Here is a 27,071-nt window from a genome sequence, read left to right on the forward strand (position 1 = left end):
GACTCCATGGTTGAGCAGGAATATAGCCTGGGCTCTACAATTGTGCCTGTTGAGGCAGGATCCAAGCTGTGCTCCCCAAACCAGATGATGCCAGTGGCTGGACTTTGTGTTCAGGTGAGGCCACAAGGAGGGCTTTGCAGTTGGACAAGTCGGAGGCTGTATTCTACAATCAGGTAGCAATGTAGGCTGTTCCCTGAACTTGGCTGGGGCTGCAGAATTGACTTTATGATCAGACAGGCCACTGGCTATGCTGTACTGTTGGGAAAGGTCACTGGCTGGGGTTTTTGGTTAGAAGGGGCCTCCAGCTGTAATCTGCAGTAGTGTGGGGCTATAGACTCTGTGGTGCTCTATAGTGCTCTGTGGTCAGTCAGGGTCACTTTCCAGGCTTCTTCATCTGGGGCACAGACTATGCTCCAAGATTGGGTGGCATCACTGGTCAGGCTCCCTGCCTGGGCAAGGCCACAGGCTGTGGTCAGCAATTGAGCAAAGCTCATAAACTTGGCTCTGCTGTGGGGTGGGACTGTTGACTGGGCATTTCAGCTGGGTGATATCATAGGCTGGATTCTGAGGCTGTTCAGGGTTACTATCCAATCTCCTAATTATATGGCGCCAGAGGTTATGCTTAAGGGTTGGACAGAAATGCTGGACTGGCTCTCAGCCCAAGTGCAGCTGTTGGATGGTCTCTGTTGTTGCTCAGGTGTTTTGGCCTGGCTTCTTGGATTTGTAGGATTGGAAGATATACTCAGCATTTTCAAGATGCTGCAAATTTTCTTTTTTACCTAGGCAGCATTGAAGAACAGGCTTCACAGCTGATAAAGCTTATTGGCTTGGGACTCGAATCAGGCAGAACTGCTAATTGAGCTACCTGGCCAAATGAGGCCACCGGTTCTGCTTTTTAGATGGGCAGAGCCACTGGCTGGGATCTCTGCTTTGGTGCCAGTGCTAGTATAGCTGTAGGATGGGGTCCACAGATGTCCAATTTCCCTGCCTAGCTTCTCGGTCAGGTGGGATTAAAGGATCTAGTCTGCAGTTGAATAGAACTTCAGATTTGCTTCCCTGCCCAGACAGAGCCATAGAACAAGCTCCATGGCTACTATGGCTTATTGACTGAGACCTGAATCAGTCAGCACTTTCCACCAAGCACTCTGGCCATACAGGGCCACTTATTTGACTACAGATGAGCAGAGTTACTAGCTGAGATCTTTGCATAGAGACCACTGAAATTGCACTTGTAAGATGGATTATGGAGCTATCCAGGTTCTTTGGCCAGGCTTCCTGTTCGGGCAGTACTAGAGGCTATACTCAGCAGATGAATGGGTTTTCAAATTTGCTGCCTTGTCTTGGCAGAGCTGTAGAATGGGCTCTATGGCCAATATAGTTCCCTGACTGGGAATGCAAATCAGGAAGAAATGCCCACCAAGCTCTCTGGCCAGAGGAAGCTACTGGTTCAGCTCTGAAGATGGCAGGGCAGCTAGCTGAAATCTCTGCTTGGTTGCTGCTGCGAGGAAGAATGCAGTTCACCAAGATCTAATCATTGGTTGCAGTAAGCTTCATTCCACTTCTCCATTTCTAGCTGATTCCCAGCAGTTAGGCCTCCCACGTTCCCTCAGTGACTCACATGAGGCATGACCAGAGTGGGCCTCTCAAGAAGTATCCTTCAGTCCTGGGGGATTTGGATGTCCACACTGGGCACTCTTTTTCCCATTGGATAAACTATGGACCAGGGGAGACTTCTCAGTGTGGTGCTATGTCAGACTAGGGGAAGGACAAGGGTTCAAAGTGAAATGATTCCTGTTATCCTTCTAACGCAGTCCTTCCTGGTCTCTGTCATTCACTGGATCACTTAAGCCTCACTCTCAGATTCTGAGATTTTTCTAAATGTTATCTTGTTTATTAATAGTTGTTAGTTGGTATTCTTATAATGGGGACTGAAGTCAGGAATGACCTGTGTCACTATCTTGATGAACCTGGGATATCATCTCATGTTCAAGGGGTCAGAACGAATTCCAAATCTTCACAAGGTGTGTATTAAGAATTGAGGTTCATTGGGGGCTGGCCCAGTGGCACAGCAGTTAAGTTCACGTGTTCCGCTTTGCCGTCACAGGGTTCGCTAGTTTGAATCCCGGGTGTGCACACGGCACTGCTTGGCAAGCCGTGCTGTGGTAGGCATCCCACATATAAAGTAGAGGAAGATAGGCACGGATATTAACTCAGGGCCAGGCTTCCTCAGCAAAAAAGGGGAGGATTGGCAGCAGTTAGCCAACGGCTAATTTATTGAGAAGAAAGGAAACTCAGAAAACCAGGTTAGCTAAACAGAAAATCAGATAATCCTCAAGTTTTATTGAAATATATTTTACATATCATGCATTCAGACCATAAAATTCACTGTTTAAAGTGTACAAACCAATGATTTTTGGCATGTTCACATATACGTGCAACCATCACTACAGTCAATTTTCATCACTTCAAAAATATTTCATACCTTTTAGCTACCACTCCCCCTCCATTCCCCATTTACCACAACTCTAAGCAATCTCTAATCTACTTTCTAGTTCTATCGATTCCCCCATTATGGATATTTAATATAAAACTAATTATGTAATATTTGGTCTTTGGTGACTGGCTTCTTTCACTAAGTGTGATGCTTCAAAGTTCATCTATCTTGTGAAATGTATCAGTATTTCATTCAATTTAGTGGTGAATAATATTTTATTGAATGGATATACCATATCTGTTTATCCCTTCATCAATTGTTAAACATTTGGAATGTTTCTGCCTTTTGAATATGATGAATAATGTTACTACAAATATTCATGTAGAAGTTTATGTTGACATAGATTTTCATTTCTATTGTGTATATACCTAGGGGTAATATTGCTTGAGTCATATGGTGATTCTACATTTAATCATTCAATGAGCAACCAGACTGTTTTTCAAAGTGGCTGCACCATTTGACATTCCTATCAGCAATGTATGAGGGTGCAATTTCCCTATATCCTTGCCAACTTGTTGTTGTATTTTTTATTTATTTTTTTAAGTTTAGCTGTCTTAGGGGTTATTTTTCTTGTTTTCTTTTCTTTTTTGTTTGGTGAGGAAGATTGGCCATGAGCTAACATCTGTTGCCAACCTTCCTCCTTTTACTTGAGGAAGATTGTCCCTGAGCTAACATGTGTGCCAATATTCCTCTGTTTTATTTATGGGACACCACCACAGCATGGCTTGATGAGCAGTGTGTAGGTCTGCACCCAGGATCTGAACCCACGAGCCCTGGAACACCAAAGCGGAGTGCACGAATCAAACCACTTTGCTACTTGACTGGCCTCATCTAGTGGGTATTTTTATATGATATGAGAAAAGGGCAAACTTCATTATTTCATATGTGGTTATCTAGTTGTTTCAGCACCTTTCCAAGAAAAGATGTTACTTTCCCCATTGAATAGTGTTAACACCTTCGTTAAAAATCAGTTGACCATGGCCGGCCCGGTGGCGCAGTGGTTAAGTGTGCACGTTCAGCTTCGGTGGCCCAGGGTTCACCAGTTCAGATCCCGGGTGTGGACATGGCACCGCTTGGCATGCCATGCTGTGGTAGGCATCCCACATATAAAGTAGACTAAGATGGGCACTGATGTTAGCTCAGGGCAAGACTTTCTCAGCAAAAAGAGGAGGATTGGAAGCAGTTAGCTCAGGGCTAATGTTCCTCAAAAAAAGAAAATCAGTTGACCATGGACATATGTGTCTGTATTTGGATTATCAGTTCTATTGCATTTATCTATATGTCTATCCCTATGCCAGTACCACACTGTCTTGATTATCATTGCTTTGTAGTATGTTTTGAAATTGGGAAGTGTGAATCCACCTACTTTGTTATTCTTAAGGTTATTGTGTCTATTCTGAGTCTTTTGCAATTCTGTATGAACTTTGGAATCAGCTTAACCACTTCTACAAAGTCAACTGGGATTCTGGTAGAGATTGCACTGAATCTGTGGATCAATTTGAGGGACATTGCTATCTTAATTGTATTAAGTCTTCTGATTCATGAGCATGGACTGTTTTTTAATTTATTTAGATATTTTTTATTTTCAACAAAGTTTTGTAGCTTTCAGAGTATACATTTGCGTTTCTTTAATTGAGTGCATTCCTGAGTATTTTATTCTTTTTCATGATATGATAAATGGAATTGTTATATTAATTTCACTTCTGAATTGCTCATTGCAAGTATATTGGAAAACAATTGGTTTTTGTATGTTGACCTTGTAACTTGCATTTTGTTTAATTCATTTAGTGGTTCTAATAGATTTTTAGTGGATCTGTAGAATTTTCTATATACAAGATCATACTATCTGCAAATAGAGTTTGTTTCTTTGTTTCCACTTTGGATGCCTTTTATTTCTTTTTCTTTCCTGACTGCCCTGGCTGTTCTCCACTTTCATATTCATCCATGGAGAGCTGAGTAGGGTCCAGAGACACCCTCTGGACATGGTGTGCACTTCCTTTCAGTGGAAGGATGCCTTCTCTCTGAGGCACTACCTTTTTAAAAAAGTAAGCAGAAGGATTAAACATACTGTTTGGCTCTTATATTCTGCTTTAGAGCATCAGATATATTCCATTATCTGGGACAAAATATCTTAAAGTCCATGGAGTTTTGAAGTATCCCCTGGAGGCTGTAGGAGGCTGGTCTTGGGGGAAAATCATTTACTCTGGGAAAGTGAAACATGGCTCTGCTGATTTGTTGTCTCTAACACCCAGAATGTGGCCTTAAGTCTCTTCTGCTTATTGCACCAAACTATGAAGTGAATAATATAGGATATCCGTTTGCAAAGCAAATAATATGTTTGCTTATTACTGTATTGTGTTCTTTTCTTGAAGCAGGACCTGAGACTATTTCTTGTTTTTTAAGTTTACTTTTAAATTTGTGTAAAATCCAGGAGATTTGAAATTTAATCTTTAAAAAGACCCAATATTTTATATAGAAAAAAATCACTGTATTATTTTTCAGTTTTGCAAACTTAGGCATTCTGAGTAGCCTTATCCCAATAATATTTTGAAGTTATAGAGGTGACCAGTAAACTTTCAAAGACATACACACACATAAACACACCTACCTATTTATGGATTTATTTACATACGTCAGAGATAAAATATTTTGAAGAACTTTTTCTTGCAAGTGATCACTCCAATCTGTACTAACTCCTACATTCTGTTAATCTATTTATGTCTCTAAATGAACCTTGAATTCTTTTACTAGGAAAAGTTTTACTTAACAGAGATTGGTTGCTACCTACCTTCACCATTGTATGTATCTCTTCCATCTATCAACCATCCACTACAGAGGATCTATCCATTTCTTTGATCTCTGAACAGACGGTGGTCATTATGTCTTTATACCATGCCGTTGTCTGATGTACAAGCCATTCTTCCACTATAAGATTTGACTAAGCTTCACCTTCTCTTTTTATTATATTTCATATTTCATTTTATCTATGGAAACTTCCCTCAGTTTATGGGCATCACTCCCTTTTTTGAATACTTACTGATTCAATCATATAACATTCATGAAGCGTTGTATTTCTTTGATCATACTATAACGCAATTGCTTCACCTGACTCACAGTTATATTAGAGTATAGTTAAAAACGCAATACCACGTAAATTTTAATTAAACTGTAATGTAAGATATGTTAAACACCAAACAAAAAATTGTATATGTATATATATGAGTGTGTTTGTGTGTGTAACATATACTTATATATATATATGTGTGTGTGTGTGTGTACATATACATATATGTGTGTATTTACACCATGACCTTTAACAAGTATCAAGCATGCTTTTATCATACATTATCAATAAGCCATATATACACACACACAATATACATATAATACATAAATGTGTATATTGTGTGTGTGTATACATATATATAGAGATAGATAGATATCCTATTCATAATGGACAATAAAAACACACTTGATACTTGTTAAAGGCTGTGTTATAAATGTTACATCTCCATAGAGTGTAAGGGTTCATATAGAAATCCTTGTTACCAGGGAAAGAGAATGAGGAAGAGGTTCTATATAAGCTCATCATCTGATCATAGCACTCTAAGTCAACTTGGCTGATAATTCCTGAGAATCTATGCAAGACTTGGTCTTTTTAATGTTGAATTCAATCAAAATACATTATGTGAAGCACCTCTGAGAGACGCAAAAACCGAGAGTTAATGAGTACCGGAATTTCATTGACTTTTGCAGCAGGAGACAACTAAAGCCACACACAAACCCATTTATCATAGGCAAACTTAATGCCATCTTTACAAGCTTTCTTTATCGAATCTTAATCTGATGATTCATAGGAGGTAATATGTGGAGCTTGGTGAAATGCAGTTTGCAGCCCCGTTTCTCAGGTTTGATATGAGAGCAATCTCCCAAAATGTCAGAGGTGGATAACTTAACGTTGACTCTAGCCCGTAACGCTTCTACAACAAGAGATTCTGATTGACCCCTTTCAACTCAATGCCTATCATAAATATAAAATCTAATGCATAACTCAAATGCAATGCAGGAAGTAGAAGACACTTGGGAAGGAGTTGTGAAATTCTGGCCAAAAAGGTTTAAAGCAGCAGAAAAGAACATACAGGTAAGAATATGAATTGATGTTAAGTGATGGACAGGGCTCAATATCATCAAATCACAAGATTTCACAACTGCCAGACCTCTTACTTGTACATGTGGAGCAGAAATGTTAATTTTTATTATTAGTTTTTGCTCTTAAATTCCCAGTAGCTTGAAATGTGAAAAGACTGGTACCTTTTTGCGGGAAAATTGATTCTCAACATCATTTAATACCACATGCTTCTTTCATAAGGCATGTTTAGTACTTGATTAATTTGTTAATGTGAGTTGAGGTAGTTTATGACGTTGTGCTAATGTTTCCTAAATGGGCCCCACTGGTTAAGCAATAAAATTTGGAAAGAGATCGAAGCTGCTTACTTTACTCCTCTGACTTAATTCCAATAAAACTGGCAAAAGGATCCCAGTGACTTTCACATAAGGAGGGATGAGGGCTGAGGGACTAGAAATGTTTAGATTGTATTAACTTTGTTAATAATTGGTGCTTACTAACATATGTCTTAAAAATTTGAGATTCACCAATTTGAATTAAATCATGGGAAATAAGCTAAAAAGCCACTCTTTTATTTTGAATAGTCTAGTTTTTATTTGTCTGTCAGTCTTCTTACTCCTCCTCTTAGTCCTCCTCCTTTCCTCCCATTCTTCTCTTCTTCTTCCTCTTTATCCATATTTTGGATTGTTTTTGTTTGATGCTTTAGACTAATTTGAGCAAAATGGCAGACTAGGAAGCTCCAAGCTCTTGTACCCTCACAGAAACATTGAAAAGCAACTAGAAGCTGCCTGAACCAACTTTGTAGATGCTTGAAACAACAAAGGATTACAACAACCAAGCAAAAGCTCAATGAAGAAATAGCCATCTTTAAAATAACAGAAAATTTTTGCCATTTTTATTCAACTTTGCCCCACCAATTCCTGGCAGAGAAGCAGTCTTGGCCTTCAGCATTGGCAACCTGGTTCGTAGTTCCCTCCCTCAAACAAAAAAAAATTAACAGATCTTATTTGCAAAATATTGTGGATATTTGTCCCAACCTGCTTGGGGGCTACCTACAAGACTGAGTCACTTGTCTCTCTTTCGCGTAACTTGCAACACAGGCAGGAAAAGCACTGGACACTTCTTGTGAAAGCTACAAGGAAACTACAAACCTACAGCTGGGAAAGAAAGCATGGGTAGAGACATACAGCATACCATATGAGGACTGAATAAGAAGCTGGGGTAAGACTCATTGGGAAATTAGGACATTCAAAAGCAGCCATGTATAATAGGGGAATTTATAAAGCCATGTGCATGCCCAAACAAGACACGTGTTGAAGAAAGTCCTGAGAAGACCTTAAACTTTCACCTCAGAGCAGCTTAGCTAATCAGTGAAGGACTTCCCCAGTGTATAGCCAGGTTGCAAAGCCTGGGAAGTGTATTATTTCTATATTTGTTTGTTTGTCTGTTTCAATTTCTGGAATTCAAAGAACTCTGTCAAATCATTAGTTGGACATGAACTAAGAAACAGAGACTTCAGTGAAAACATGGGTAATAAGGAATAGGTTTTGTAAAGATAGTTTGGAAAATTCTCGAATAGACTACCGTAGCTGTAACAATCAATAAAAAGAAAAAACAGCAAACACTGGAAATGAAGGAGAATCTTATTTCCAGAGATACCACATTATAATAATCAAATATCTAGTTTTCAAAAAAAAATCACAAGGCGTACAAATAAACAAGAATACATGACTGATCCAAAGGGACAGTTTAAATTGACAAAATCTGCCTTTACTTGACAAAGACTCTAAAGAAATGTTGTAAATATACAGAAGGAACTAAGGGGAAAAGTGGACAAAGAACTAAGGAAAATCAACTAAACCATATATGAACAAAACAAAAAAACAAATGTATAAAAAATAATTATATATGATTGTTCATGTGTGAAAAAATATATAGAGATGTAATTTGTGACATCAGTAACATAAAGGGGAGGGGAAAATCTATAAAGGAGTACAGTTAGTGTAATTAATGTTAAAGTGGCATCAAAATAGGGTAGATGGTTACAACTTTAGGATGTTATAGATAATCCCAATGGTAATCGCAAAGTAAATATTGACAAAATATATACAAAAAGAAACAAAAATGGAATCAAAACATCTCACTACAGAATATCAACTAAACACAAAGGAAGGCAGTGATGTAGAAGATGAAGGACAAGAATGTTTTATGGCACACAGAAAACAACGAAATGGTAGAAGTAAGTCCTTCCTTATGAGTAATGACTTTATATGCAAATGAATTAAACTCTCTAATCAAAAAGCATACATGGAAGAATGCTAAAAAAAAAAGAACAGGACCCAATTATATGCTACCTGCTGTCTACAAGAAACTTATTCACTTTATATCTGAGAACACACACAGGTTGAAAATAAAAGGATCGGGAAAGGTATTCCATGAAAATAGTAACCAAAGAGGGCTGAGGAGACTACACCAATATCAAACAAAATAGACTTTGATTTCAAAAACTAATGCAAGATGCAAAGTAGGACATTTTATATTTTAAAGAGTTGATTCATCAATATACACCATCGGAGACTAAAAACATATGAAACAAACATTGACAGACTTGAAGAGAGACATAGACAGCTTTACAATAAAAATTGGAGACTTCAACACAACACTTTTAATAATGGATAGCACAATCATACAGAAAATCAATAAGGAAATAGAGGACTTGAACAACATCATAAGCCAATTAGACCTAATAGAAAGGATTCTAGTAAAAGATATTACACAAGAATGATAAGAGAATATTTTTACATCAATAATTTGGATTACCTAGATGAAATGGACAAATTCCTAGAAAAAGTACAATCTACAAAAGCTGAATCTTGAAGAAATAGAGAATCTAAATTGTCTTATAACTTAGTAATAAAATTAAATCAGTATTTAAAAACTTTCCAAATAAGCAACCCCCAGAAATAGATGGCTTCACTGGTGAATTCTACCAAAAATTTAAAGAATTAATGTCAATTCTCCTCAAACTCTGCCAAAAAATTGAAGCAGAAAGAAAATTTCCTAAGTCATTCTATGATACAAGTATTAGATTGATACCAAGCCAAAGATATTGCAAAAAAGGAAAACTACAGAAGAATATTCCTTGTAAATATTGATGCAAAAATCCTCAACTGAATACTAGCAAACCAAATTCATTGGCATGTTAAAAGGATTATACAACCTGACCAAGTAGGATTTATTCCTCTTACGTAAGAATAGGTCAACATGTGAAAATCAAGCAATGTAAAACACCACATTAATAGAATGAAAGAAAAAGAAGTCATGGTAATCACAATAAAGGTATAAAAAATCTTTGACAAAAGTCAGCTATCTTTCTTGATAGAAACATTCAATAAACTAGGAATATAAGAAAACTTCCCCACCATAATAAAGGCCATATATGGAAAACCCAGGACTAACATGATACTCAATGTGAAAAATCAAAATATTTCCCATAGGAAAACAAGGATGCCAGTTTTTACCACTTCTATTCAAAATGGTATTGAAAGTTCTAGACAGAACAATTAGACAAGAAAAAAATGAAAAGTATGCAAATTGGAAACAAAAAAACAAAATCATCTCTGTTCACATGTGACATATATGTACTAAGACCTAAATATTCCACACACAAAAGAATAATTAGATCTAATAAACTAATTCAACAAAGTTTCAAGATATAAAATCAATACGCAAATATTAGCAGCATTTCTATACTTTAACAATGAGCAATCTGAAAAAAAAATTAAAGAAAACAATTTAATTGCAATAGCATCTAAAAGAAGAAAATACCTAGGAATAAATTTAACCAAGGAGGTGAAAGACTTCTACATTGAAAACTATGAAACACTGCTGAAAGTAATTAAAGAAGCCAAATAAATGGAAAGCCATCCCACGTTTACATATTAGAAGACTTAATATTGTTAACGTGACAATATTATCCAAAGAGATTTATAGGTTTAACACCCTCTCCATCAAAATCCAATGACATTTTTTTTAAATATAAAATAAATCCATCCTAAAATTCAAAATGGAATCTCAAGGGACACCAAATAGCCAAAATAATCTTGGAAAAAAGAGAACAAATATGAAAGACTGACATTTCTTTATTTCAAAACTTACTGCAAAGCTACAATAATTCATTCAAAAGTGTCAAAGATTTAAATGTAAGAGCTAAGATGATCAACTCTCAGAAGAACTCATAGAAGAATACACTCACGACATTGTGTTTGGCTGAGATTTATTGAATATGACGCTAGAAGGACAAGCAACTAAAGAAAAAATGGATAAATTTGATTTCATCAAAATTAAAAACTTTGCACATAAAAGGACACTTAGTAAATGAAAAGACAACTTGCAGAATGGGAGCAAATATTTGTAAATCATATATCTGATAAGAGATAAATATCCAAAATATTTAAAGAGCTCTTATAACTCAACAACAAGAAAAGAAACAACTCAATTTGAAAAGATGGACAAAAGGGGCCAGCCTTATGGTCTAGTGGTTAAGTTCAGTGAACTCCACTTTGGTGGCCTGGGGTTTGCCAGTTCAGATCCTGGGTGGGAAACTACACACTGCTTATCAAGCCATGCTGTGGCAGCATCCCACATACAAAATAGAGGAAGATTTTTATAGATGTTAGTTCAGTGACAATCTTCCTCAAACAGAAAGAGGAAGATTGGAAACAGATGTTAGCTCAGGGCCAAACTTCCTCACTAGAAAAAAAAATAGACAAAGAACTTGAATAGACATTTCTCCCAAGAAGAAATACAAATGTCTGATAAATACATAAAAAAAAGTTCAACATCCCATGTCATTAAGAAAATACAAATCAAAACCACAAAGAGATATTACTTCACATCTATTAGGATTTTTCTTATTTAACAAAACAAGCAAACAAAAAAACAGAAAATAACAAGTATTGATGAGAATGTGGAACAATTAGAACCCTGGTGCATTGTTGTCAGGAAAGTAAAATGGTGTAGCCTTTGTGGAAAACAGGATGATGGTTCCTCAAAAAGTTAAACATAAAATTACTATATGAACCATCATTTCCATTTCTAGATATATCCTCAAAAGAAGCGAAAGCAAGACTCAAACACATAATTGTACATCAATGTACCTATGAACATTATTCACCATAGCCAAAATGTTGGAAACAACCCAAAAGTCAGTCAACAGAATGAATAAATAAAATGTGGCATATGTATATGTATGTATATATATAATGAAATAGTATTTAGCCTTAAAAAGTAAGAAAACTCTGATCCATTCTACAACCAGATAGACTCTGAAAACCTGCTGATTCAAATAAGCCAGACAAAAAGACAAATATTGTATGGTTCCACTTATATGAGTTACCTAGACTAGGCAAATACATAGAGACTGTGAGTATGATAGAGTCTGGGGTTTGGGATAGAGGAATGGGAAATGATTGTTTAATGGATACAGAATTTCTTTTGGAGATGATGAAAAATAATGGTAATGGTTACATAATATTTGAAGATAATTAATGCCACTGAACTGTACATTTAAAATGGTTAAAATAATAAAATTTATATTTGCGTATTTTACTATCATAAAAATGCAACAGAACCATGCTTTATTTTGCAAGTAAACATTTATATTAATATAAGATTCCAATGATTAATCAAATTCCAAAATACCTTGTATTTTTATTTAACAACTTTTATATATAGTTTTTCGTGTATGTCACATAATCTAAATGCTTTATAAATTTTAATTCGCCTAATTGCTATATCTTCTACAAGAGGTAGATATTATTTTTATCTCCATTTTCCAGATGGAGAGAGTATGATGAAGAGTCTTCAGGTAACTTGTTCAGTTTTGTGCAGCTAGGGAACAGCATGTTAAGGTTCCACACCCCTGCTGTTTAAATGCAGAGTCATTAGGCTAGTAGCAAGAGACTCTTTGTTATCTGATTCTAAGATTATCATATGAACAGATTCTTTATCCAAGAAACCACTTTTTACATACCTGTGAAAAATAATCATTGTTTTCCAAAAACTTTGCATGACGCATTTGCTATTTTCTTGTTCACAAACTCATGAGCAAAAATGTCTTATATCATTTTTTCAAATGGGTTACAGAATAATAGTTTTTCTGGTATTGGGTTTATGACTTGCCTTTGGGATATAATTTAGAAATTATTTTATACTTAGTATTTAATCCTTCTAAATGGTGGTTTTGATCTCTTCATTTAATTTGTCCTTTTTTCGTAATCCTGGATTTTTAAATCATTTATTCAATTATGCAATTCTTGAGCATGTAACATATGCTAAAAAAACCATGATAGATAAAGAATTATACATGTACCCTGCCCTCAACTTTATCTACTAAGAAAATAGCTATAAGAAAAATTACTTATAAGAAACTGTGGTGGAATGCATAGAGTATGAGGAAAGCGATGTCTTACCATGCTATACAAAGAAAATTATGAGATATTTATATACTGGAGTAAACTGGTAGGCGGAGGACGGCAGAGAGAAAACTACAGACGTAAGGAAGGCAGCAGATCAAGGAAGGTCTTGTATAATATGATAAGCAGATATCAAAGGATTTTTGTTTGATATTTCTGACAACAACAGACAGTAATGATAGCTGATGTTTATTATTCCTCTATGTGTGCCACATAATCTTCTAAGTGTTTTAATTGTAGTAACTCATTAAATATCTCATTCTGAGATGAGAAAATACAACAGGGAGGTTATTTAATTTGACTTAGTCTACAAAGTTAGCAAATGATGGAGTCAAAATTCAAACAGAGAAGGTCAAACCCCAAACCCCTACTTTTACTGTATGCAATATTGCTTGACGTGGTCAGATTATCTTTAGTTTTATCAGTTACTCAGTGGTCATGGCAAAAGATGGATTTGATAGGATTAAGTCTTAAAGCTATAAGGGCCAGTCAGAACATATGGCATTAGTCAAAGCATGAGAAAATGAGAGGTTTAGCAAGAGACGTAGTCACAGGGACAAGGAGGATGTGTTTTGGAGGGAGAAAAAGAGAAACACTTTATAGACCATGTGAGAAACAAGAAAGAGAGAAACGTTAAGAGTTAAGAAGACTCCTAGGTTTCTAATTTACGTGACTGAGTGGAAATTAGGGACCCAAAATGAGGTAAAGCATATGGAAAGCTGACATATGGATTGCCCTTTTTTATTATTATTATTAATGTTATGATAGATTACAACCTTGTGAGATTTCAGTTGTACATTATTGTTAGTCATGATGTGGGTACACCACTTCCCCCTTTGTGCCCTCCCCCCACCCCCCCTTTTCCCTGGTAACCACCTATCAGATCTCCTTGTCAATATATTAACTTCCACCTATGAGTGAAGTCATATACAGTTCATCTTTCTCTGACTGGCTTATTTCACTTAACATAATACCCTCGAGGTCCATCCACGTTGCTGCGAATGGGCCAATTTTGTCTTTTTTATGGCTGAGTAGTATTCCTTTGTGTATATATACCATATCTTCTTTATCCAATCATCAGTTTCTGGGCATGTAAGTTGGTTCCACATCTTGGCTATTGTAAATAATGCTGCGATGAACATAGGGGTGTAAGGGACTCTTGGGATTTCTGATTTCAGGTTCTTAGGATAGATACTCAGTAATGGGATGGCTGGGTCATAGGGTATTTCTATTTTTAACTTTTTGAGAAATCTCCATACTGTTTTCCATAGTGGCTGTACCAGTTTGCATTCCCACCAACAGTGTATGAGGGTTCCTTTTCCTCCACAACCTCTCCAACATTTGTCGCTCTTGGTTTTGGATGTTCTTGCCAATCTAATGGGTGTAAGATGATATCTTAGTGTAGTTTTGATTTGCATTTCCCTGATGATTAGCGATGATGAACATCTTTTCATGTGTCTGTTGGCCATATTCATATCTTCTTTTGAGAAATGTCTGTTCATGTCCTCTGCTCATCTTTTGATCGGGTTGTTTGTTTTTTTGTTGTTAAGCCGTGTGAGTTCTTTGTATATTATGGAGATTAACCCTTTGTCGGATAAGTGGCTTGTAAATATTTTTCCCCAATTAGTGAGCTATTTTTTTGTTTCAATCCGGTTTTCCCTTGCCTTAAAGAAGCTCTTTAGTCTGATGAAGTCCCATTTGTTTATTCTTTCTATTGTTTCCCTCAACTGAGGAGTTATAGTGTCCGAAAAGATTCTTTTGAAACTGATGTCAAAGAGTGTACTGCCTATATTCTCTTCTAAAAGACTTATTGTTTCAGGCTTAATCTTTAGGTCTTTGATCCATTTTGAATTTATTTTGGTGTGTGGTGAAAAAGAATGGTCAATTTTCAATCTTTTGCATGTGGCTGTCCAGTTTTCCCAGCACCATTTGTTGAAGAGACTTTCTTTTCTCCATTGTAGGCCCTCTGCTCCTTTGTCGAAGATTAGCTGTCCATAGATGTGTGGTTTTATCTCTGGGCTTTCAATTCTGTTCCATTGATCTGTGGACCTGTTTTTGTACCAGTACCATGCTGTTTTGATCACTGTAGCTTTGTAGCATGTTTTGTAATCGGGGATTGTTATTCCACCGGCTTTGTTTTTCTTGCTCAGGATTGCTTTAGCAATTTGCGGTCTTTTTTTGCCCCATATGAATTTTAGGATTCTTTGTTCAATTTCTGTGAAGAATGTTCTTGGGATTCTGATTGGGATAGCATTGAATCTGTAGATTGCTTTAGGTAGTACGGACATTTTAACTATGTTTATTCTTCCAATCCATGTGCATGGAACGTCTTTCCATCTCTTTATGTCATCGTCAATTTCTTTCAAGAAAGTCTTGTAGTTTTCATTGTATAGATCCTTCACTTCCTTGGTTAAGTTTATCCCAAGGTATTTTATTCTTTTCGTTGCAATTGTGAATGGGATTGAGTTCTTGAGTTCTTTTTCTGTTAGTTCATTGTTAGTGTATAGAAATGCTACTGATTTATGTATGTTGATTTTATACCCTGCTACTTTGCTGTAGTTGTTGATTGTTTCTAATAGTTTTTCTATGGATTCTTTGGGGTTTTCTATATATAAGATCATGTCGTCTGCAAACAGCGAGAGTTTTACATCTTCATTATCTATTTGGATCCCTTTTATTTCTTTTTCCTGCCGAATTGCTCTGGCCAACACCTCCAGTACTATGTTGAATAGGAGTCATTAAAGTGGGCACCCTTGTCTTGTTCCTGTCCTCAGAGGGATGGCTTTAAGTTTTTGTCCATTGAGTATGATGTTGGCTGTGGGTCTGTCATATATGGCCTTTATTATGTTGAGGTACTTTCCTTCTATACCCATTTTATTGAGGGTTTTTATCATAAATGGGTGTTGGATCTTGTCAAATGCTTTCTCTGCATCTATTGAGATGATCATATGGTTTTTGTTTTTCATTTTGTTGATGTAGTGTATCATGTTGATTGACTTGCAGATGTTGAACCATCCCTGTATCCCTGGTATAAATCCCACTTGATCATGGTATATAATCTTTTTGATGTATTGCTGTATTCAGTTTGCCAGAATTTTGTTGAGGATTTTTGCATCTATGTTCATCAGTGATATGGGCCTGTAGTTCTCCTTCTTTGTGTTGTCCTTGTCAGGTTTGGGGATCAGAGTGATGTTGGCTTCATAGAATGTGTTAGGGAGTACTCCATCTTCCTCAATTTTCTGGAATAGTTTGAGAAGAATAGGTATTAAGTCTTCTTTGAATGTTTGGTAGAATTCTCCAGAGAAGCCGTCAGGTCCTGGACTCTTATTTTTGGGGAGGTTTTTGATTACCGTTTCTATTTCCTTACTTGTGATTGGCCTATTCAGATTCTCCATTTCTTCCTGATGCAGTTTGGGGAGGTTGTAGGAGTCTAGGAATTTGTCCATTTCTTCCAGGTTGTTCAATTTGTTGGCATATAGTTTTTCATAGTATTCTCTTATGATCCCTTGTATTTCATTGGTATCTGTTGTGATTTCTCCTCTCTCATTTCTAATTTTATTTATTTGCAATTTCTCTCTTCTTTTCTTGGTGAGTCTGGCTAAAGGTTTGTCGATTTTGTTAATTTTTTCCAAGAACCAACTCTTTGTTTCATTGATCCTTTCTATTGTCTTTTTTGTTTCAATATCGTTTATTTCTGCTCTTATTTTTATTATTTCCCTCCTTCTACTGACTCTGGGCTTTGTTTGTTCTTCTTTTTCTAGTTCTGTTAGGTGTCATTTGAGGTTGCTTATGTGAGCTTTTTCTTGTTTAGTGAGGTGAGCCTGTATTGCGATGAATTTCCCTCTTAGGACTGCTTTTGCTGCATCCCAAATGATTTGGTATGTCATGTTCTCATTTTCATTTGTCTCCAGATAATATTTGATTTCTTCTTTAATTTCTTCAATGATCCATTGTTTGTTCAGAAGCGTGTTGTTTAGTCTCCACATTTTTGCACCTTTCTCTGCTTTTTTCTTGTAGTTGATTTCTAGTTTCATAGCATTATGATCAGAAAAGATGCTTGATATTATTTCAACTCTCTTGCATTTATTGATGTTTGCTTTTTTTCCCAAAATATGGTCAATCCTTGAGAATGTTCCATGTGCACTTGAGAAGAATGTGTAACCTGCTGTTTTTGGATGAAGTGTTCTATATATATCTATTAAGTGCATCTCGTCTAATTTTTCATTTAATTCTATTATTTCCTTGTTGATTTTCTGTCTGGATGTTCTGTCCATTGGTGTTAATGGTGTTTTGAGGTCCCCTACTATTATTGTATTGTTGTTGATGTCTTCTTTTAGTTCTATTAAGAGTTGCTTTACAAATTTTGGTGCTCCGGTGTTGGGTGCGTATATATTTATAACTGTTATGTCTTCTTGGTGGAGAGTCCCTTTTCTCATTATATACTGTCCCTCTTTGTCTTTCTTTATCTGTTTTGCTTTGAAGTCTACCTTGTCTGATATTGGTATAGTGACACTTGCTTTCTTTTGTTCATTATTAGCTTGGAGTATTGTTCTCCATCCCTTCACTCTGAGTCTGTGCTTGTCTTTGGGGCTGAGGTGTGTTTCCTGGAGGCAGCATATTGTTGGATCTTGTTGTTTTATCCATCCTGCCACTCTCTGTCTTTTGATTGGGGAGTTCAATCCATTTACATTTAGAGTGATTATTGAGATGTGGGGACCTACCACTACCATTTTGTGTCTTGTTTTCCGGTTTTCTTCAATTTCCTTTGTTTCTCGTCCATGGTTTAATCTGTTCTGATGTAGAGCTGCTACTCTCTGTTGTTGTCCTTCTACTTATCTCCTCTGCTCTTGGTTTTGTAGCCCCTTTCCTTTTTTGGATTTTTCAGGAATGAGGGTTTTCCTGAGGATTTCCTGAAAAGGAGGTTTTGTGGCAATGAACTCCCTTAATTTTTGTTTATCTGCGAAAGTTTTTATTTCTCCATCGTATTTGAAAGATATTTTCGCTGGGTAGAGAATTCTCGGCTGTAGGTTTTTGTCCTTCAGATTTTTGAATATATCATTCCACCCTCTTGTAGCCTGTAAAGTTTCTGCTGAGAAATCTGCTGATAGCCTGATGGGGGTTCCTTTGTAGGTTAGTTTCTTTTGTCTGGCTGTCCTTAGTATTTTCTCCTTGTCGTTGACTTTTGCTAGCTTCACTACTATGTGCCATGGGGTTGGTCTTCTTGCATTGATAAAGTTTGGAGATCTATTGGCTTCTGTCACCTGAAGATCCATCTCTCTCACCAGATTTGGGAAGTTCTCAGCCATTATTTCTTTGAATGGGCTTTCTGCCCCTTTCTTCTTCTCTTCTACCTCTGGTATACCTATAATCCTTACGTTGCATCTCCTAATTGTGTCTGATAATTCTGGGAGAGTTTCTTCATTTCTTTTTAGTCTTACTTCTCTCTCCTCCTCTGCCTGCAGCATTTCTATATTCCCATCTTCCAAATTGCTAATTCTTTCCTCCATATTATTGGCCCTAGTGTTCAGTGCATCTAGATTTTTCTTAATCTCCTCTATTGTGATCTTCATTTCCAGTATTTCTGTTTGGTTCTTCTTTATCGTATCAAACTCTTTTTTCACATAGCTCCTGAACTCGTTGAGTTGTCTATCTGAATTCTCTCTTAACTCACTGAGTATTTTAATGATGGCTGTTTTGAAGTCATTGTCATTTAGGTTATATATTTCATTTTCTTTGGGATTGTTTTCTATGTATTTGTTATTTTCCTTCTGTTCTGGAGATTTAATGTATTTTTTCATATTGCTTGATGTTGTAGATTTGTGCCTCCGCATAGAGATACAGTTTAGTTGCTCCTTCCACGTGTTTCTGCTGATGTGGTGGGGGAGCAGCTGTTTATGCTGCACCAACCAGGAACCCTATCCACAGTTGCTAACTGGGCCTGGGCCACTTCTCGTAGTCACAGTGGTCCTTTTGATTCCCTCTTCTGCCATGGGGGTCATCACAGGGGGGCTTCAGGATGCTGGTGCCTACTGTTTCAGCCCACCTAGACATGCTCCCTCCTTGGGGTCTGCAACAGTGTTATGGGCTTTTTCAGCGGCCAGGTGTAGGATCACTTATATTTGCTGCTCTGTCACTGTCGGCACCCACAAAATCTCACTTGTCCACTATGGGTCGCAGCAGAGCTATTGGCATCTTCTACAGTCTGTGTTTAGCTCACCTAGCTATGCTACTTTTGTCCCAGGGTCTTCCAGCCTTGTGGCTGCTGGATGGGTGCTCTCTACTAGTGCTGTGCAAAGGCTTTTGCTGAGGTTGCTGTGTGCCTGTAGGGTTTCCCTCTAGGCTACAGAGCTGGGTCACTGGAACTCCACCCAGCCCCAGTCCTGTTCCCCAGGAACTCGGGGAGCCCTTTGCCCTCTCTGGGGGGTAGCCAGAGATCCTGATTTCAGTGGTAGCTGGTCAGCTGCTCCCTGCCTGATATTCTCCTCTCCGGGACCCACCCGGTGTTGTGGATGCTGGGTGTCACCCCTCCGCTAATGGCAGACAGAGAGTTTTGTCTGCTGCCCAGGCGGAACTCTGGAGTTTCCCCTCCGGGCCACAGAGCCAGCCTCTGGAGCTCCCCCCAGCCCCAGTCCTCTCCGCGATCTCCGGCAATCCCTTGCCCCACGGGGCGCGCTACGGCAGCTGGGGGTCACCTCGCCCTCTGGGATTCTCTCAGGGACTTTCCCAGAGTTTTGAATGCTGACTGTTGGCCCTCTGCTAATGGCAGACAGAGAGTTTTGTCTGCTGCTTGGGCGGAACTCCGGAGCTTCCCCTCCAGGGTGCGGAGCCGGCCTCTGGAGCTTGGATTGCCCTTTTGACTCTGAATCACCAAAAATTTTTATTTACAGTCCATTAATGTGCATATAAGGAAAATATATCTAATTTCAAATTCACAGCCCACCTTTAGCAGTTGTTTATGACTTAAGGTAGCAGTTTAAAGGTAGTAACGTGACCACTGGCTTTATGTTCTTTGATACCGCTTGTATTCTTTTAATCAAAATCTCCTCTTCCATAGTTTTATCCTGTTTAATATTTTAAATGTCTTAAGCTTTTAAGAGTAAGTGAAATTGTCAAAGGGAGAGTTTTTTTTTTTTAACTCTTTGCTTTATATACGGTAAAATGCACAAGTATGCCTAGACTTTTATCATTTTGATAAATATGTACCCTACTATAACTCACAAGCATTTCAAGATATAAAACATTCCCATAATCCCAGGAGATTCCTTGTTTCCCTTCACAGTCCATCAGCCACCCTTCAAACAGCTACTATTTAATTAAAATCACTATAGATGAGTTTTGTCTATTCTAGAACTTCATGTAATTAAACAGTATGTAGATATTTTGGGGTCTGGGTTATTTTACTTAGGATAATGTTTTCCATATTGTTGTATGTGTAAATTGCACGTATTATCTCCTCCTTTTTTCATTAAGTAGTATTCCATCATTTGACTCAACTACGGTATATTTATCATTCTGTCTATTGATGGACAAGTTTGGCTATTATGAATATAGCTGCCATCAACATTCTTGTACAAGGAGTTTTATGGACATATGTTTGTTATTTCCCATGATTAAATTCCTAGGAATAAAATTGTTGCATCACAGGGTAGACATTTGTTTACACTTTTAAAAAATCAATCAAGTAATTTTCCAAAATGATGGCACCTTTTTACACTCCTACCAGTAATGTGAGAGAGTTCTAGCTGTTCTATATTCTCACCAACATTTTCTGTTCTCAGACATGGACTTTTAATTTTTCTAATGGGTGTGTTTTATCTCATTTTGACTTTAATTTGTATTTCCCTGATGACTAATGATATTGACTTGAGGCGGTGCATATATCTTTTTATTTTATAAATGTTTTTGTTCAAATATTTTGCTGATTTTATCTATTATTGAGTTGTCGGAAAGCTTTATATATTCTTGATACAAATTCTTCATTAGATATAATATTGTGATGTATTCTGAACATTTTCTTCCAAGCAGTAGCTTGTCTATATATTTTCTTAACTGTGTTTTTTGATGAGCAGAAATTTATAAATTATGATGAAGTTCAGTTTATCAATTTTTAATAATTAATGCTTTTTATCAGTGGAAATATTGATGTACTTCTAGGAATATTATTGTTTAAAGTCCATAGTTTATTTGTATGATGTATCCTCAATTAATATATGTATAACAGGTGAGGTGCGGAATCAAGGTTCCTTTTTTTTCTTCCCAAATAGATACACAGTAGTTGTAGCACTATTTGTTGACAAGACTTTCCTTTCCTTTCCTTTTAAATTAAAAGCAAATTAGTTTTGGTACTCTTGTTGAGTACCAAAATTTATATGTGAGTCTACTTCTGAATTCTCTTCTATTCCAATGATTTATTTGCTTATCTTAGCATCTATACTATGTTGTCTCAATTATGGTAGTTTCACAGTATGTCTCAAAATTCAAATAGAATAAGTTCCCCAAAATTGTTGTTTTTCAGAATAGTTTGGGTATTCTATATCGTTTGCATATCCATCTGAACTTTAAAATCAACTCAACAGTACACTCAAAAGAAAACCTCCTGGGATTTTTTAAGCTGTATATTTATTCTTTTCAGGTTTATTGAGATGTAATTGATATATGACATTGTGTAAAATTAAGATGTACAATGGGATGATTTAATATACCTATATATTCCAAAATATTTAGCAGATTAAGGTTAGTTAACACATCCTTCACTTCATTTTGTTGTTGTTATTGTTATGATGAGCACATTTAAGATTTTCTCTCATAGCAACTTTCAAGTATATGAAAGCATTGTTAACTATAATCACCATGCTGTACATTAGATCCCCAGAACTTATTCATCTTATAACTGAAAGTTTGTACCCTTTGACCAACTCCAGCCCTTGGCCACAACTTCTATGAGTTTAATATTTTTAGATTTCATACATAAGTGAATAAGTGACATCATACAGTGTTTTTCTTTCTCTGTCTGACTTACTTCACTTAGCATAATGTTCTCAAGGTTCATCCACATTCTTGAAAATGGCAGGATGTCTTTCTTTTTATGGCTGAATAATATTGCATCATGTGTATCTTTTGTGTGTGTGTGTATCACATTTTCTTGATCCTTTCATCTATTAATGGGCACTTAGGTTGTTTGCATGTCTTGGCTATTGTAAATAATGCTGCAATGAACATGTGGGTGCAAGCTTCTTTTCAAGATAGCAGTTGTGTTTTCTTTGGATGAATACTCAGAATCGGAATTGTTAGATCACATGGTAGTTCTATTTTTAATTTTTGGAGGAAGCTTCATAGTGTTTTCTATAGTGGCTGCACCAATCTGCATTCACTCCAAAACTGCACAAGGGTTCACTTTTCTCCACATCCTCACCAAAACTTGTTAATTCTTGTCTTTTTTACAATAGCTATTCTATCAGGGGTGAGGTGATATCTCATTGTGGTTTTGATTTGCATTTCCCTCGTGATTAATGATATTGAACACCTTTTCATGTGTCTGTTGGACATTTATGTGTCTCTTTTTAGAAAAATGTCTATTCATATCCTCTGTCCATTTTTTAATCTGATTGATTTTTTGGTGTTGAGTTTTACAAGTACTTTATATATTTGGGATAATAATCTTTTATCAGATATGTGACTTACAAATATTTTCTCCCATTCCATAGCTTGCCTTTTCATTTTGTTAATGGTTTCCTTTGCCGTACAGAAGCCTTTCAGTTCTATGCAGTACCACTTGTTGATTTTTGCTTTTGTGGGGTATGTTTTTAGTGTCAAGCCCGAAAAATTATTGCAAAACTAACGTTTGGGAGCTTACCGCCCTACATTTTCTTCTATGAGTTTTATGGTTTCAGGTCTTATGTTCAAGGATTCAATCCATTTTTGGGTTAATTTCTGTAGATGGGGTAAGATAGTGGCCCAGTTACATCTTTTTGTTTAATGACTTTTCTAAAATATTTTCGCAAAGACTATATTCCTTGTTGTATATGTTCAATGATGTCTCTGTTCTGTTATTCCACAGTCAGCAGTGTCTTGACAGAGATTTCCTTAATTGCGGAACACAATCAGAAAAGCAAAAATCGGTCTTTATATGTCCTCTGATTGATACTACTAGGTAAAACACTTCAACCTGTGTGTGTATATATTTGGGGGGTAGAGTATTGAGACAATGGCTAGTCCCTATGTCAGGCTCTAAGCAATCAAAATCAGTGATCAAAACACATCGCCTCAAATTTTGTACAACAAAGTTTCTATTTTTCACTGGCACCAGTAAGGCACACCAGGATTGAGGGCTGCCATTCCCATGGCTGTCTGTGGTGGGACTGGGGAGGAAATGATGGTGGCCACTATGCAAAACAGTGAAATTCCCTGAAATTTTCCCTCCTCTTTCTTCATCTGAGCAGTCAACTGGATGCTACACATGTTCAAACAGACTCCAGAGTTCCAGCTTAGTTTCTTCAGACAGCTCTTGCCAGCTTAACAGTTGTTTTGGTGGAGGAGCCAGTTCCTGGATCTTCCTTCCTTGCCATCTTCCACAGTATCACTTCCATTTTCTGGGTTTTAAAGAAATATTATCTTAATCCCATAAAGTGATTTGTAAAAAGCTGTTTTTGTTGATTTTTCTGAAAGAGTTAGTGTAATATTTATATTATTTTATCCTTAAATACTTGATAGAACTCACCACTAAAGACATCTGATCTATGTGGTGAGTATGTGTATTGGTGTGTATGTGTGTTTAATAAACTAATATTTATTTTGTTAATGAGCATAAAGTTATGACTATTTTTCATTTCTTGTGTGTCAATTTTAAGTTATGCTTTTCAAGACATTTCTCCATTTCACCTTTGCATAAAAATGTTTATAATATTCATTATTTTTATGTCTCCATAATTTGTAGAAAGACCTGTCTTTCAGATATTAAAGATTTGTGCTTCTTTTGTGTTACTCTTAGACTTGCTAGAATTTATTTTAGTTTTGTTATTCTTTTGAAAAGTCAAACCTTTGACTTGCTAAATTTCATTTTTTATACTGTTCTTAATTTACTTCCTTTATTTTACTCATGTTGAGTTTATATTTCTCTTATTTTTCAAGATGTTTAATGTGTTAATAGAAGTCATTGACTTTAACATCCTTCTTCTTCACTAATATAGGCATTTTAAACAATAAATTGTCCTCTAGTGTTTCATTTATCTATGCCCATAGTCTACTATGAAGACAAGTATGCAAATATCTCCTTGAGTCCCTGTTTTCAGTTATTTCAGGTAAATATCTACAAGTGGAATTGGTGAGCCATATAGTAATTCTGCTTGTTTGTTTGTTTATTTGTAAGAATCGCCATACTGTTTCCATGCTGGCTGCATCATTCCCACCAGCATTGCAAAAATGTGTATCAATTTCCGTATATCCTCCCCAATACCTGTTATTTTCTTTTTCTTTTAATAATAGTTATCCTAATGGGCATAAGTTGTATCTCATAATTTTTATGAGGATTTTACTAATGATTAGTATGTTGAGTACATCCTAAAGATTTCAAATTTTGTATATTTAACAACATTTAATTCAATCTGTCTAGTATATTTGTGATTTTTCTTTGACCAATGTATGTGCACACATGTTATTTCTAATTATTTTAGAATTTTTTAGATATTAGTATTTATTTCTCATTCAATTTTATTGTGATATGAGTGTATATTCTGTATGATCTTGATCTTTAAAAATGTATTGGGACTTTTTTTCTGGTCCATTATAATGTCTAACTTGAACATTCTTTGTACTTTTTGAGAGTAATGTGCATTCTGCTTTATTCGGTTCTAAAGTTCTATGATTGTGAATTGAGTCACATTGATTAACAGTGTTATTCAAAACTTCTGTAGTCTTAACAGTGTTTTCTTTACATATTCTATTACATCTAAAAGAGATACTAAAAGATTGAACTTTGATTGTGGATATATTTGTTTGCTTCTTTAGTTTTATCAACTTTCAATATTATTTGGAGATTTATTAATAGGTACATACACATTTGAAATTGTTATGTCTTCATAATTGATTGACTCAGTCATTAAGCAATTTATTTTTTTTCAGCAAAAATTTTTTTGTGAAAACTATTTTTATATGATATTCATATAGCCACAACCACCTTTCATGTGCCTAGTTTTCTCACATTATATCTTTTCACATCATTTTACTTTCAACCTGTCTCTATCTTTTCATTTTAACACATCTTTATTTTAAATGGCACATAATCGATTCTTACTTTTCAATCCATTCTTACATTACATACTTTTGGGGGGAGTATTTACTTCATTTATGCTTATTATAATTATGTTTATGTTTTGGTTTAAGTTCAATGTTTATTTTCTTATGATTCATTGGCTTTATATTTATTTTTTCTTTCTGCCTGATGTTAGGTAAATTAAATATTTTCTTTTGCTATTCCATTGTATCTCTTGTATTGCTTTTATGGTTGTGCGTCTGTGTGCTTGTGTGTGTTGTATTTGTTTGTGTGCGCTATGTTTTAGTAGTTACTCTCAAGATTACAATATCCATCTTCATTTATCACAATACCTTCCAAAAAATACCAATAAACTGTAAAAAATGTTTTACAGTTTAGCAAACAATATAAGCACTTTACATTATTTTACTTCCAATCTCCAGTGTTCTATCATTTGTACTCCTTTTGTCATATATTGTAGAATTATTATTTTTAATGTAAGTAATTAAACTGAACTTAAAATAACTAAATGAAAATATTAAAGGATTTGGTAGCAAACATGGACATCAAGAGTAAACAAAGAATGATTAACTAGTATGATATTTTATTGAACACTCCCAATCTCTTAAATTATTATTTCAATAATTTCTTACTCATTATCTGGAGTTAATGCAAAATATCAGTTTGTCTGTTTTTTTCTATGTTCTAAGAGGTCAGATTACCTTGAAGAAAACCAAGAACTTTCAGCTTCTCTGATTGGTACATAATGAGATCTCTAGTGCATTTCTTCATAGCTAACACCCTCCATGATATTCATACCATATTGTAATAGAAGGAAATAATGGTTACTAAAAGACATCTACATCTTAATCTCCTGGAACACGTAAAAATGTTACCTTACATAGCAAAAGTGCCTTTGTAGATGTGAGCAAGTTAAAGTCTTCAGAGGAGAGACTCTCATGGATTACCCTGATGAGCCTAATGTAATCACAAGGATCTTTAAAATAGGGAAGCGGGAGGGTCTTAATGAGAGAGAGTCAGAGAATGAAGATATGATGATGGAAATAGAAATTAGAGTAATGTTCTTTGAAGATAGAGGAAGGGGTCATTAGTCAGGGAATGCAGATGGTCACTAGAAACTGGAAAAGGTAAGACACAGATTCTTGCCCTGGAGTCTTCAAAAGGAAAGCAGCTGTCAACACATTGATTTTAATCTTGTAAGGCTAATTTTGGACTTTTGACCTCCAGAACTGTAAGGTAATAAATTTGTGCTATTTTAAACCACTAAGTTCATCATAATTTGTTACAGCAGCAATAGGAAACCAACATGCTCACCTTTATGCAAAGTGCGTTATGTCTGTTAGACTTCCATTGACAGCAAAACCTACTAATTGTTAGGTTAATCTCAAAACTCCTGTGTCCATACCCTCAATCCATCTTAAAGTATGAATAGGCCAGGATCTAGGAATTGGAACATTTAATTGGAGAAGGAAGGGGCTTAATGTTCTATAATTACATGGCCTCTAATTTGGTTCAGAGAAGTCATTTAGGAGGTCAATTAATTTTTTTCTTAACATTTTTGGCCATTCATATGTTTTAAATATTAAAAAGGGGGTTTGGAAACTGATTATCTCCCCACTTTCTTCACAAAGCATTTTTAAAGAAATACAGGAACTAGGTAGGAATCCAGAAGAAACAAGCCTTCAGTAGTTAAGTAAGTCTCCAAAC

This window comes from Equus caballus, chromosome 18, assembly GCF_041296265.1.
Source record: "Equus caballus isolate H_3958 breed thoroughbred chromosome 18, TB-T2T, whole genome shotgun sequence".
Classification (NCBI taxonomy): domain Eukaryota; kingdom Metazoa; phylum Chordata; class Mammalia; order Perissodactyla; family Equidae; genus Equus; species Equus caballus.